This window comes from Anabrus simplex, chromosome 1, assembly GCF_040414725.1.
Source record: "Anabrus simplex isolate iqAnaSimp1 chromosome 1, ASM4041472v1, whole genome shotgun sequence".
NCBI classification, from domain to species: domain Eukaryota; kingdom Metazoa; phylum Arthropoda; class Insecta; order Orthoptera; family Tettigoniidae; genus Anabrus; species Anabrus simplex.
Window position 1 is genome coordinate 239,908,924 of NC_090265.1, and position 13,432 is coordinate 239,922,355.

At 40.8% G+C, this 13,432-nt stretch overlaps 1 non-coding gene across 1 annotated transcript in view; it reads right to left on the reverse strand.

Annotated features, from left to right (window-relative positions):
- Window positions 1-6,068: 6,068 nt before the first annotated feature.
- The window catches only part of LOC136886292 (uncharacterized), a 376,869-nt gene continuing 369,505 nt past the window's right edge, over window positions 6,069-13,432 (reverse strand). The window contains exon 4 of the transcript XR_011019292.1: window positions 6,069-6,115. This is a non-coding gene — a transcript (uncharacterized protein). The remainder of the gene's footprint in view (window positions 6,116-13,432) is intronic.

Sequence of the window (13,432 nt, forward strand, 5' to 3'; positions counted from 1 at the left end):
GCACCACACTTAGTACTTACCTAAAAAAATTCGTTAAAACTCAGCCATAGATACCCAAGGACGAGCAGACAGCCAGTTGGCGTAAAATTAAAAATATCTGCACACGGTACCTGAAGCCATATTATTATTATTATTATTATTATTATTATTATTATTATTATTATTATTATTATTATTGCTGCATGTCAGTTAATTCATTTGTGAATATTGACGATGCGGTTCATTATCAAGTCGAGTTCCTCAATCCTATTTCTGCACCTGGTCTACCAGCACATGAAATTACGTTAAAAACAGCAAGGGCCAATAACGCACCGAAACTCGCCTGAGAGTAAGGACGTTACACAGGAACATCGTCGATCCCTATATTTTAGCAGGTACCGGAAGGGGTGAGATTGTATTTATACCACGTATTCCACTAATTACTACCAATTATCCCTTCCAGTTCAGGGAACTTCAATTCCCCATAAGTGCCTGTTTTACCATGTCAGATTCCCCGGTCAGTGAATTTATCGGTACGTTTAAAAATATCATGCGAATAAATTATTATCGGTACTGTGACGTTTTTGATTGGCAATATCAATGTTTACATGTCGATCCCCTCCTTAATCATCGCATTCTCCACTAATCTCTTACCATCTATATTTTTAGAGGTTTGCGAGACCAACCCCGTCTGACACAACAGTTGTAACGGAACTTCGCAGGAGGATGCTAACAACTGATGTAATTTCCGGAACTCTCGCTCAGCCAGGCTGAGCACGCAAATGGCCGAACAATGAACTCCAGGAGACACTGGCTCCTTATGAAACAAGTGTGTTACTCTGCATGTTCAGCAGACCGCTCCCTCTCGCCACTGTTACCGACAGAACGGTATGCGGTTACTTCAGAGCGTTCTGCTACTCTCATTCCAGTTCTGCTGGTTTCCGGATTTCAAAAGAACTCGCAATTCGAATCTCAAAATTATCCTCGTGTTCCGATCCCAACGGTGTTACTGTTTGCAAGGTCTAGGACAGAGATGACCAAGGAAGCCGCCCCGGTGCACGAGTGCGGATATGAAGTAAACGGGACCGCGAATATGAAGGCTGGTTCACGAACTTTCTAATTTGTAAGTAAGAGACATAAAGGTAGCGATAATGACTGGAGGTAGGAACAGGTGAAAATGAGGAGCTAAAGTTAGATATGAACTCGATGTAGGAAACCGTGCGTATAAACCGGCTTTGGTAGAGAAGTCATGTGAGGAGAATGGAGGAGGATATTTTATCTAGGTTAATAAGATGTGTGAAACTAAACAAAACCACAGAGTATGCCGCACGCAGAGGATTGTCGAGGCGCTTAGTTAATTCAGATATGTTTTTAAACTAGACTCTACCGAGCTCGGTAGCTGCAGTCGCTTAAGTGCGGCCAGTATCCAGTATTCAGGAGATAGGTGGTTCGAACCCCACTGTCGGCAGCCCTGAAGATGGTTTTCCGTGGTTTCCCATTTTTACACCAGGAAAATGCTGGGGCTGTACCTTAATTAAGGCCACGGCCGCTTTCTTCCCAGTCCTAGCCCTTTCCTGTCCCATCGTCACCATAAGACCTACCTGTGTCGGTGCGACGTAAAGCCAATAGCAAAAAAAAAAAAAAAAAAAAACTAAACTCTAAAAGGCATAACAGTCTATATGAAGATGTAGACTATGTATGTATTTATATATTTATGAATGTCTGTATCTGTTGAACACGGTAGTATGTTCAAGAATTCTATCTCAATGTATACCTCTCTCTTACGACCGCAACGGTAGAAAGGTTTGGTCGGTCTAGGGAGTTATTTTTTTTCACGCCCTTGGTGGGCCTTCGTTCTTTTTCCCGCTATTATCATCCTTCGAGGATTCGGGTTTCTTCCTTTTCAGTTTCTGATTAGAGTCAATAGGTAATTGTTGCCTGACCGTACTTCACCTAAAAACAATCTCTACACCGTGTAGTAGAGGACTTAGGATACATACACAATATCTCCAGCCAGTCGTAAGAGTCGACTCCCAAATTTTCTCAGAATAAGAGCGTGGTTTGGCGATGATGGATCCTCTAGGCCATCTGGAACTGTTTCTATACACAAAATGTCCCTCGGTTTCTGGAGTGCATCTCTGTCAGCATTATGTTCTTTCAATCTGGAGGATGAGACCTCCCAAATATTTTTCCTTTATGTAACTGTATTCTCAGTTCCCGAACATAACGATGTACTTCTCGTCCTTCTTTCCACTGTATATCATGTAAAGTTAGTGAATAAGGACAGAGTATTTGATAAAATATTTACAGCCATTAACCAACGAAGTCGTATTATTATAGGACGCCTAACGTGGTAGGCAACTCTTCCAGTACAGCTACATAGAGCGTTACTATAAGATGGAGGCTATGTTCGGCATCAAGTAAACCCATGTAGAGGTTGAGCTCTACAACTATTCCTTTGTAAGGTCTTTGTTCCTAATCACAACTTTCCAAGGAGATAATAAGCGGTAACAAGTACTAAGATCCGATCGAGTCTCATACCGTGTTTCTCATACCTATACTACAGTGCTCTTCGGACTTAGCCTTACCTCATTGTATATATGTAAATAATAATAATAATAATAATAATAATAATAATAATAATAATAATAATAATAATAATAATAATAATAATAATAATAATTGCTTTACGTCCCAATAACTACATTTACGGTTTTCGGAGACGCCGAGGTACCGGAATTTTGTCAAGCAGTAGTTCTTTTACGTTCCAATTGATCTACTGACACGAGGCCGACGTATTTGAGCACCTCAAATAACACCGGACTGAGCCACGACCGAACCTGCAAAGTTGGGGTCAGAAAGCCAGCGCCTCAACCGTCTGAGCCACTCAGTCCGGCTGTATGTATGTATGTATGTATGTATGTATGTATGTATGTATTCGAACTTGTATTAGACCTGCCCAAAGTCTAGGGAGATAGATTTATTTCAAAATGATTTATCTCAATGTTCGTACGTAATTTCTGATCAGTAAAGTAACATTTGTTTGTTACTAATCATCACTATAGTAGGCCTCATCAGGAACTATTTAAGACAATCTGCGTTTTAAAAGTTATCTGATGTGGGGAGTAACGTTCAGTAGATCTATTGACAAAAGGTCTTTTTCATTTAAGGTCTCTGGAATTACAATCAGCCGCGCTGGGATTCAATCCCCAAACCACGTGCAAAGAAAACCACCCTTTAACCACTACACTACGGAGCCGCTCTGCTTAGATTACAGTGTTTTTAAACGGCATGCAGAGAGGTAAGGCAAAGTCCATGAAGAAGACTGTAGTGTAAGTGTGAGAAACACTGTTTGAGACTCGATAGAATCATACTACATGTTACCACTTATTATCTCCTTGGAAAGTTGTGATAGGAAGAAGGGCCTTACAAAGGAATAGAAGTTGTAGAGCTTAACCTCTCTACGTGGGTTTACTTGATGCAGAACATCTCCTCTATGTTATAGTAACACGGAATGTAGTTTTGCTGGAAGTGTTCCCTACCACGTCAGGCGTACTACAATAATAAGAAGCAGGAGAATAAGAAAAAGAAGAAATACGTCGTCGTTGGTGAATGGCTGTAAATATTTCATCAAATGCTCTGTCCTCCTTCACTAATATTTCATGGTACACAGTGGAAAGGAGGACGAGAAGTACATCGTTATGTTCGGGAACTGAGAATACAGTCACATAAAGGCAAAATACTTGAGAGGTCTGCTCTTCCAGATTGACAAAATATAATGCTGACGGAGATGCACTCCACAAACCGAGGGACATTTTGTACAGCTGTGGAACACTGAAGTATGTTCAAGAATTCTCTCTTATTGAATACACACTTCTACCCCTCTCTTACGACCTCAACGGCAAAAGGCTTTGGTCGGTCTACGGAGTTTTTATTTATTTTCACGCCCTTGATCGGCCTTCACAGTTTTTCTGCCCCTATCTCCATGTTACGAAGTTTCGGGCCTCTTCCTTTTCAATTTCTGATTGAAGTTAATGGCGAATTGTTGCCCACCCGTACTTCCCCTTAAAACAATCCCTACACCACGTAGGATAGGACTTTAGGATACATACACGATTTTTCCAGTCAGTTGTAAGAGTCGACTCCTATTCTCAGCATAGGGACGTGGTTTGGCGATGATGGGTCCTCTAGGTCATCTGGAACTGTTTCCGTTTACTTACTGGCGCCGGCCTCTTTGCTTTCCTGTCTGACCGTTCTTGCTCAACTCTTGTTATCTTCCTACTCCGACGGTGCTAGGCCTAGATTGTCTTTCATGTTCACGTTCAGCATTACTCTTTCCTTTCCAGATAAATTTATCCTTTGAAGGACTGTTTCTCTTTCCTTTTCTTACTGTAGTTAGTGTACGAGGGTATGGTTGCCTGGTTGTACTTCCTCTTGAAGCAATAGTCACCACCATTTCCACAGTCGATAATCTGGTTTCTGAATAGATTTTAATTTCCAGTTCATAATTCTAAATATTGCAATTTTGCAACGACTAATAAGGCTAATAGTTTTACGAGGTTGTTGTTAGCGGGTTTTTCGAGAAATTCGATCCATTAGGTGAGAATTTCCATTTTAAAATCCGATACGCACTGACTAGTTCTCGAACCGTGGTCACTATTTTCTTTCTTTCTTTCTTTCTTTCTTTCTTTCTTTCTTTCTTAATCTGTTTACCCACCAGGGTTGGTCTTTCCCTCGGACTCAGCAAGGGATCCCACCTCTACTGCCTCAAGGGCAGTGTCCTGGAGCGTGAGACTTTGGGTCTGGGATACAACTGGGGAGGAGTACCAGTACATCGCCTAGGCGGCCTGACCTGCTATGTTGAACAGGGGGCTTGTGTGTGGGGGGGGGGGAGATTAGAATAGATAGACAAGGAAGAGGGAAGGAAGCGGTCTCGCCTTAAGTTAGGTACCATCCCAGCTTTTGCGTGGAGAAGAAGTGCGAAACCACGGAAATGCACTTCGAGGGTAGCTGAGGTGGTAATCGAACCCTTCTCTACTCAGTTGACCTCCTGAGGCTGAGTGATCCACGTTCCAGCCGGGAATCGAACCCGGGCCTCTGGAGGTGGCAGCTAATCACGCTAACCACTACACCACAGAGGCGGACGGTCGCTGTTTTAAGAAGCCAAATATAGTATCACGTATGTGCAACAATATCTTATGAAATGCAATCAATATTATTATTATTATTATTATTAATTATTATTATAGCCGAACAGGTGACATGTTTGACAGATTTCTTGTGATTGGGGAATGGAATATATCCACAGTATCGCCCTAATAAGTTTGAACTGAATTCGTTTTAAATACAAAAGATAACATGAATGTAAGGTTGGAATTCAAGAGGACAAATTCAGGCAAATATTCGCTCGTAGGAAGAGAAATTAGGAATTAGAATAATTTTCCGAAGGAAATGATCGACAAAAGTCCAACTAATTTGAAATAATTTAAGAAAAGACTAGGTGAAGAAAAGTCAGGGAATCTTCCATGTGGACGACAGTCCTAAATGCAAATCTACGGTGACTGACTGAAAATAAGGGAGGAGTAATGTTTCAGGCTCTCTCAACTTTAGAATGTTGTTTGGTGACCATGTGGTTCCTAACTGTGGTCGTGGTGGTTGTGGTGATCATTGTTTTAAGAGAAGTACAACTAGGTAATCATGCTCTAATTAACACTAATCAGAAGGAAAATCGAAGAGGCCCGACACTTCGAAGAATGAAGGTGTCGGCCAAAGAAAGACCAGGGGCATGAAGAAGTGAAAATGAAAGATTGCCTAGGCCTCGGGTCGGAAATGAACAAGAATTGACCATGTGAGGTCGGATAGGATAGATGAAAGTGAAGAGCCTGGCACAAGTAAGTGAATGCAATGCCAGAACTGAACTAAAGGCCTCGTGGTCACCAGGATACGTTTCCAAGCTAAGAGCCCCTGCGTCCCTTTAAGTCGCCTCTTACGATAGGCTCGGGATACCGTGATGTTATTCCACCATCCCCAACCACAGGGGGAAGATACCAAACGAAGTCCTATATTTTATATTGCTTATATGGTACTTACTCTTTCTGCCTTGTTGGGGCTCGGTGTCCGTTCTTCGAAGTCAGTTCTGCAACAATTAATTACCATTATAGTCGTTAATTCAACAGGTATTTATGATTTATCTACATTCTTAAAATTATACTTTGTCACTTTGCAATCCCTGATAACGGAAAAAATATTTATCAACAACAAATACTACCACTACTACTACTACGAAGAATAAGAAGAAGAAGGAAAGGAATACCCTTCAATGCTCCTTTTACTAGCCTCTGTCACCCCTATTCCCCAGCTCCTACCTCCTCCAGGTTTATTGCGCATTTGCACGCAAAGGTACTGAATAAACTCCAACGCACCGTACGCACCGGACTTCACTGGTATGGACGTCAGAGTACCGATAATGTATTTATCCTCGTGATATTTCTAAACATACCGTTAAATTCACTGACCCGGGAACCTTTGATTTAGGCGCACAGCGTGACGAGATTGACTCATAAGGGAAATATTTGATTTGGACCAGACGTATTTCAACGGTAAAAATCAGTGCTTATAAAATCAATGGTAGTGTTATAATTAACTGGCAAATAATAGCTGGATGACTCGGAGCAGTGAGCTGATACACCGGAAATTACATAATGACACTTTTTACCGAAAATGATATTGTTTACGATACGAAATTTATAGAGCATCTCCCTCAGTAAATTATTCCAATCCCTAATTCCACTTCCTTTAAACAAGTATTTGTCCACGATTCAGAAGTATTAAAAACCTATGTACTATAAGATAGATAGATAAATAGATAGATAGATAGATAGATAGATAGATGGATAGATAGATAGATAGATAGATAGATAGATAGATAGATAGTGTACCGGGTGGTACACCTCCACGCCGCTAATTCAAACTTTGCGCCAGTTGAAACTCCTCTACTGGAGGAAGTCTGAACTTTATCTACTGCGTAAATTTTCAAGTTTCTCAGAAGATGTCACTACTTGTAAATTTTGAAGTTTCTGAACTGGGTCGTTTTCGATGTATTTTTGTTTTGCCTGTAGTAAGAAGTGTGGACATTCTCTTCCAGATGGCACTACTGAAGAAATACAATTATGCACCCTAGTGCGAAGTGAAAGAACTATGTTTTTGAAGAAATTTTGCGTTTATAAGTTTGTTCTTTGTTAAATTTCTCTCAGTTATTGTTTATGTTGGCAATATTAACCCCTTCCTTCCGCCAGGTTTGAATTTAGCCAATCCCGAATTTCTTTAATTAATTTATGACCAATCAGGTGTGTCTTCTTCAACTTGGATATGTTGCTTAACCCTAACCAATAAAATTCTTTTGGGAGGGTGTTCTCATTCCTGATACGCCTCGAACTTTCCGCGAGAGTATATAAACTGCTGATTTTCGGGTCTCCGCGCCACTTCACTAACATCTTTCAGTGTGTAAAGTACGTAGCAGGGGGCGGGAAGCGCCTCTTTCTTCGGGCAGCAGTTCAACCACAAGGTAATGGCCGTTTAATAACTTCTTTTCTTGCTAGCTCAGCAGTTTAACTCTCGGGGCAGGTCCGAAGCTTTTCCACCATCTAACTTTTCCCCTAAAATGTAAAGACACTTAGTATCTATTCTATCTTTTTAAACTACATATTGGGATAGAGAGTGCTTAACCCTCTCGAGCTCCCGCTCATATTGCATTGAGGTGAACTTATTTTTCTCAACCGTGTCTTCCTTAACGTAATGTAAATTGTTTCCTTCTAAAAGTCACCTCTTTAGTATGGGATTAGCCCTTGCAGTAACGGCCTAGTGCCAAGTAGGTTTTATATAAAGTGTGTTAGGAGTGCAAGAACGCCTCCTCTCAAGTTGGTATTTTGGAGGCCACGTAATTAACCTTTCCTTACTTAATAGGCCTCAGTAGGTTGGGTATTTTACCCCTGTTTTCATTTCCTTGGAGGACAACTTGAAAGTGGAGTTTGGTGTGGCCTTGGATAGGCTCGTACTTAAGAGCAGGTTGCTCTTTCTAAAACTTTTGTTTTCTGCGCGCCTCGAGGAGGCTTTACTGTGTAATTGGGAGCAAGTGCTCCTGGGCATGATAGGGGTCTTCTGCCCCTTTGTTGAATTGTGTATATCGTAAAGTTGGGCTTATAGCTCAAGAATTGTGTGTCTGACTCTCGGAGCCCAAATCCTGTAATCATTGTAATTGTACATTTTTGAATTGTGTTTCGGCTACCGAGTACCTGTTCTATTTGTTATTTCTTAATCTTTAAAAGAAAATATAACCTTGTTAAATTTTATCTTAACTTTAATTTCGTATTTTGGGACCTGTTCACCCCCGCACCTTCTTTCACCTCTGCTGTTCCACAGATACCTCGGAACAGATAGATAGATAGATAGATAGATAGATAGATAGATAGATAGAAGAAATGTTCACCATTTATAAATATAAAATCGTCTGTCTGTATCTTTTGAATATTAACCTGATACTCGTTTTACATAACGTTCAGGACAAAGGCCTATGACGGCTTCTGTTTAATTTTCGCCTGTTTATAGGTTTCCCCATTACAGCATCAAGGGAAAGTGGGTTGATCGATTTTCGTGAAACTTGCTATTTAAGGATAAAAGTGAGTAGGATACTACCTATAAGTCGGTTAAGAAATAAGCAGTCTTCAGTGGGAGTCTAAAACATAAAATTCGATGTGTCTTTTTCACGGTTGGTTTTACAGGAAAAGTCGTTCCTGACAAAATTTACTTAGAACTTCGGTCTGCTCGGGTCCTCTTTTTAATGTTTACTTTTGGAATTTTTATTACCTGTTTGAGTGTTATTTTCAGATGTCTTTATTGTGACGTTGGCTAATAGTTTACGAACTCTCTTGTAATTTAGAAATATCGTATGTGTATAATGTTAAGTTTTAATGTGAGATTTTTTAGTTACGCGTTATACTATTTCCTTGTGGCACACCAGATTTTCTGGGAATTAGTTGATCATTTCAAGCAACTGATAAAACTAAGTTATAACTGCATGTATTTACGCGTCGCGCTATAGACCTGACGTATAGACCTGGGACTGTCACCAATCAGCCTATCTCCCCTCCCCCCCCCCCCCACCGCCTGAAAACTATGGAATCAACATTCTTCTCTCTTCTCTCACGTTGTACATTTTCTTTCTCACCCCTTCCTAACCCTCATACCGATGAAGGTCGAATTTGGACTTAAGCGGCATTCAGAGTGTCACAGCTCATCTCAGCTACCCTGAAAATCATGGATTCGATACTAATATTGGTCGTTTTCTATTATTTGTATCCTTCATCCCCTTTCCATTCCCGCCCAAAGGGGTGCCATGGGTGTCTTACCCCCATAGCAATTTTTTCAGATAGTATGTCATATGGGTACCAATTTTGGTTGACAGCTATGCTGAAACAAACATCCATAGTCTCGCTACTATAGAATTCTTTAGCTGAAGTTGCCGTGGTTACGGCCGGTCGTTTCATCATCCGATTCCTACAACAGGGGTAGTGTAGTGCCAATATCTCCACAACGGTTGATTAGGCTCGTAGGGCCTACCGAGTTTTGTTCTTCACGTCATGAGGCTTGTAATGAGCTTTGTCTCGTTCTTGTACGACAAATTAGATATGTACTAAAGGGCCTAAATCTAGGGAATAGAGAGGGATATTAAAATTTCCTGCAGAACAGGGTTACCACAAGGTCCTAGTCCTAAACGGTAAATATACACAATTTGGTTCATATTGGTGGTACGGTATGGATTTGTACTGTACAAGGAGCAGACAGACGGGCAGGCGGGCGGGCAGACACTCTGGCCTGGCGTAGCCTGGAGCCTGTTCCGATTAATCTTCGTGGATTATGGGAAGTTGTACTGCGACCATGGATCAGTATGGCTCCCAAAGCTTCCGGTGTCTTGTGGAGTCTAAACCAGGCCACATCGTCTCCGTTACAAGGTGAAATGGAGTGCACACGATAAAAACCAAATATGAATGTATAACCTATTACTAACACAAACTGGGGAACTGTGGGATACCTGTCAAAATCAATCATATTGGCATTTTGTGGGCAGCCTATGTAACAAACACAGGCGTGTAGATATGTGTTGAAATCTTAATAGATAATCTTATCGCGTGTCATTAATATCGATGTCTTTGGTACATCACGTTTAGTTTAAAAATGCAGCCACAAATTACTACTCTTCAAGTACGTAAATTCTTTGGATGAATAGTCAGAACAGTGTTCTTCGGTTCAGAGAGTCCCGTTTCATTGTTTCATCTTTAACTGTCTGGTCCAACCATTTTCAGAGTCATGGGACATCGCAGCGAACGATGAATCAACCTGTTATGCCACATAATCTCGGCCTGAACATACAGAGACAGAATTTTAACTCTTGTTCTATTATCATTTCTTTCCGATGCCACAAGTGACCTAGCTACTGTAGGGTCGATGGATACGAAGAGAGTACTGTACTCATTTCTTTGGTGTACCAACACCAGCGGTATGCTTCTGTTTCTCAAAAGTCCTTCTCAGGTTCTCCTCCATGTGCCTAAGGTCTTTCTCTTCTTGGAAGTGGTTTCTCTTCTTGCAACCGGGAGATAGTGGGTTCGAACCCCACTGTCGGCAGCCCTGAAGATGGTTTTCCGTGCTTTCCCACTTTCATACCAGATGAATGCCAGAGCTGTAGCTTTATCAAGGCCATGGCCGCTACCTTCCCAGTCCTAGAACTTGCTCATCCTTCCATCGCCGTAAACTTTCGATATGTTAGTGCGACGTTAAAACACTAGAAAAAAATATTTACCACTACCCCCACACTCACACATCGAACACACCTGTTGAACTACAGTTTAAATCGTTTAAGTTTTTATCACCGAAGTTTTCTCGCTTGCTTGCCTTCTATATATAGTATTCAATACTACAGGGACAATAGTTTAACTCGCAGCCTTCTCTCACGGAACTGCTAACGGTCAGGTGGTTTCACTTATCAGCGGATCATAAAAGCTCACGGAAGCAGTAATTGTCTGCAGCAGCCCGTACGCCGTAACACCAGTCGTTACGGTTATGTATCACATGGCTAAATACTGCCTCATACTAATGAAATACAGACTTCCACTGAGTTCACTCGACTTTCAGTCGTACACAGACGCTGATGAAACCAAACGAGTGGAGTGTACGAGCGGCAAATAATCAGATCTAGTGTATTTATTTATTTATTTATTTATTTATTTATTTATTTATTTATTTATTTATAGTACCGATACGTTTCGCTAAACGTGCATGTCCCAACGAGTATTAAGAAGGAAATATTTCAACGATAAATGCATTTACGACGAAATGGATCGTGTTAGTGATAATTGGGTGCTGGGATGAGTGGCTCGTGTCGGCATGCGTACATTCTCCAGTGAGACAAAAAAAATTCACCTTGACAGAGTATTCCGTAAAAGCAGTTTCTAAGTTCGTAAAACCAATAAAATTAAGTAAATTACTTCTTTCCTAAGGGTTTATTTGCCGGTAATATCGTGATATTGCTATTTCATAAGAACAAGAAACATTTTCTGAAATTTCCATACAAGCAAGATAAAAATACAAATTATTATAGTACGCAATGAAGTATCAATCCTTTAACACGTAAGATTGATAAACATGCCCTTTGAAGTTTCTTGAGAGCCTATCGCTCTCACTGTTGCAGGCTATCTGCGAAGATTTGTCTTTTTTGTTTTACATGAACTCAGGATATTTGTCTAAATCAACCGTTTTCGTAAAGCCAATCGCAGCAAAATTCACAATGGATTCAGTCGGTACAATTACAGAGCGGAACATCTTTCAAATAAGAACCAAAACCTTTTCCACATAGAGTATCCTTAGAATAGCATTTCGGTGTAGAAAATTCTTTGACACATTTCTCCTGATTGCATTGGCAACAGATTTTTCTTTTAGAAACAATAAATTCTAATCCTGGGTCATTTGAAATATGACGACTTGCAAGATCCTGCGCTGCCTGGCCGAGGCGATAAAGGCGTGCTCGATTCACCAAGAAGGATGTTGGTTCGACTCCCCGTTAAAAAGTCGAAAAATTTAAGAAACGAGATTTCTACTTTCGGAGGTGCATATGGCCCTCAGGTTCACTTATCCTACACCAAAAATGAGCACCAGGTTAATTCCTCGGGCCAAGGCGGCCGGGCGTAGAGCTAACCACTCTTCCCCACCAAGTGCCGAGGTTACGGATAGTGGAGCCCTTACCTTCCACCCCTCCAAGGGCCTTCATGGCCTGTACGGAGATGTCTTTGCTTTGCATAATTATCCACTGCTCTACACAACCTTATTATCTGGAATGTACAATCTCCAGTTGGCATCCAGGACTTTCTCTGCAACATTCACGAAATAAAAATGTCAGTACCGTAAGCGGTTCATCTTGCTTTTCACTCCGAACTAAAGCTCACAATCTCGAATTTGTAGGACACAACGTCATTTTAGTAAGAGTGAAAACGCTATGGTGAAATCACTTGTTCAACATGTGAAGGAATATACCAAAATACGGTCTATTTCATTACAAAAACTTCATATAACCCCGGTGACACACACTTCCATCCTATCCTTCGTAGTAAACATTTTCTTTGAATATAAATAAAGTTATAGGGGGTCCGCGGTCTGTAATTTCGTTTGTTTTGCCAATTTTTCAGATATTTATCCCATTTAGGTCAACTCAAGACCGGTTTTAGCTTTCGTGTCTGTCTGTTTGTCTGTCTGTTCCACCACCACGGCGAAACGGCTCGATAGATCTTGACCAAACTTCATATATAGAGTATACTTATCCAGGGGAAGGTTTAGATATACACAGGATTTAAAAATCACTGAACACAATGGGGATTTATAGGGAAACCAATCCAGTATTCTTCCATTTTATCTTATAGTATTGATTTTCTGTAAAATCCGTGGACTACATGTAAAGCGTCTCTTCATTTTAAACAACTTTTGTGTGAGTATAATTTCGCTTACTCTTCAAATGACTGAGAAAATTACTACTTTGTGGGAGTTTCATGCTCTGCATTGAGTGGCCGACAACGAACCTCCCGGTTACCATGGCAACGTCTCTGTCTGCTTGCCAGCAGGTATGTAACATAGATTAATGTCATTTCCTTCAATATCCTGTGAACTCGTGGTTGTTCCTTGCGTAGAAGGCGAGAGAGACGTCATGCTGCCATTCTGCGAGATATTTGCGGAATCCCGTTGGAGGTTACAATCGTCGCCGAATAGCTCTAAAGGGTGATGCAAGTGTGATGGACCAGTATAACTTGGAAACAATATTCTCTAAACCCATGGGTAAATCGTGCTCGATTATTATTATTATCATTATTATTATTATTATTATTATTATTAATGTACGGACTTTATTTGGTATAAA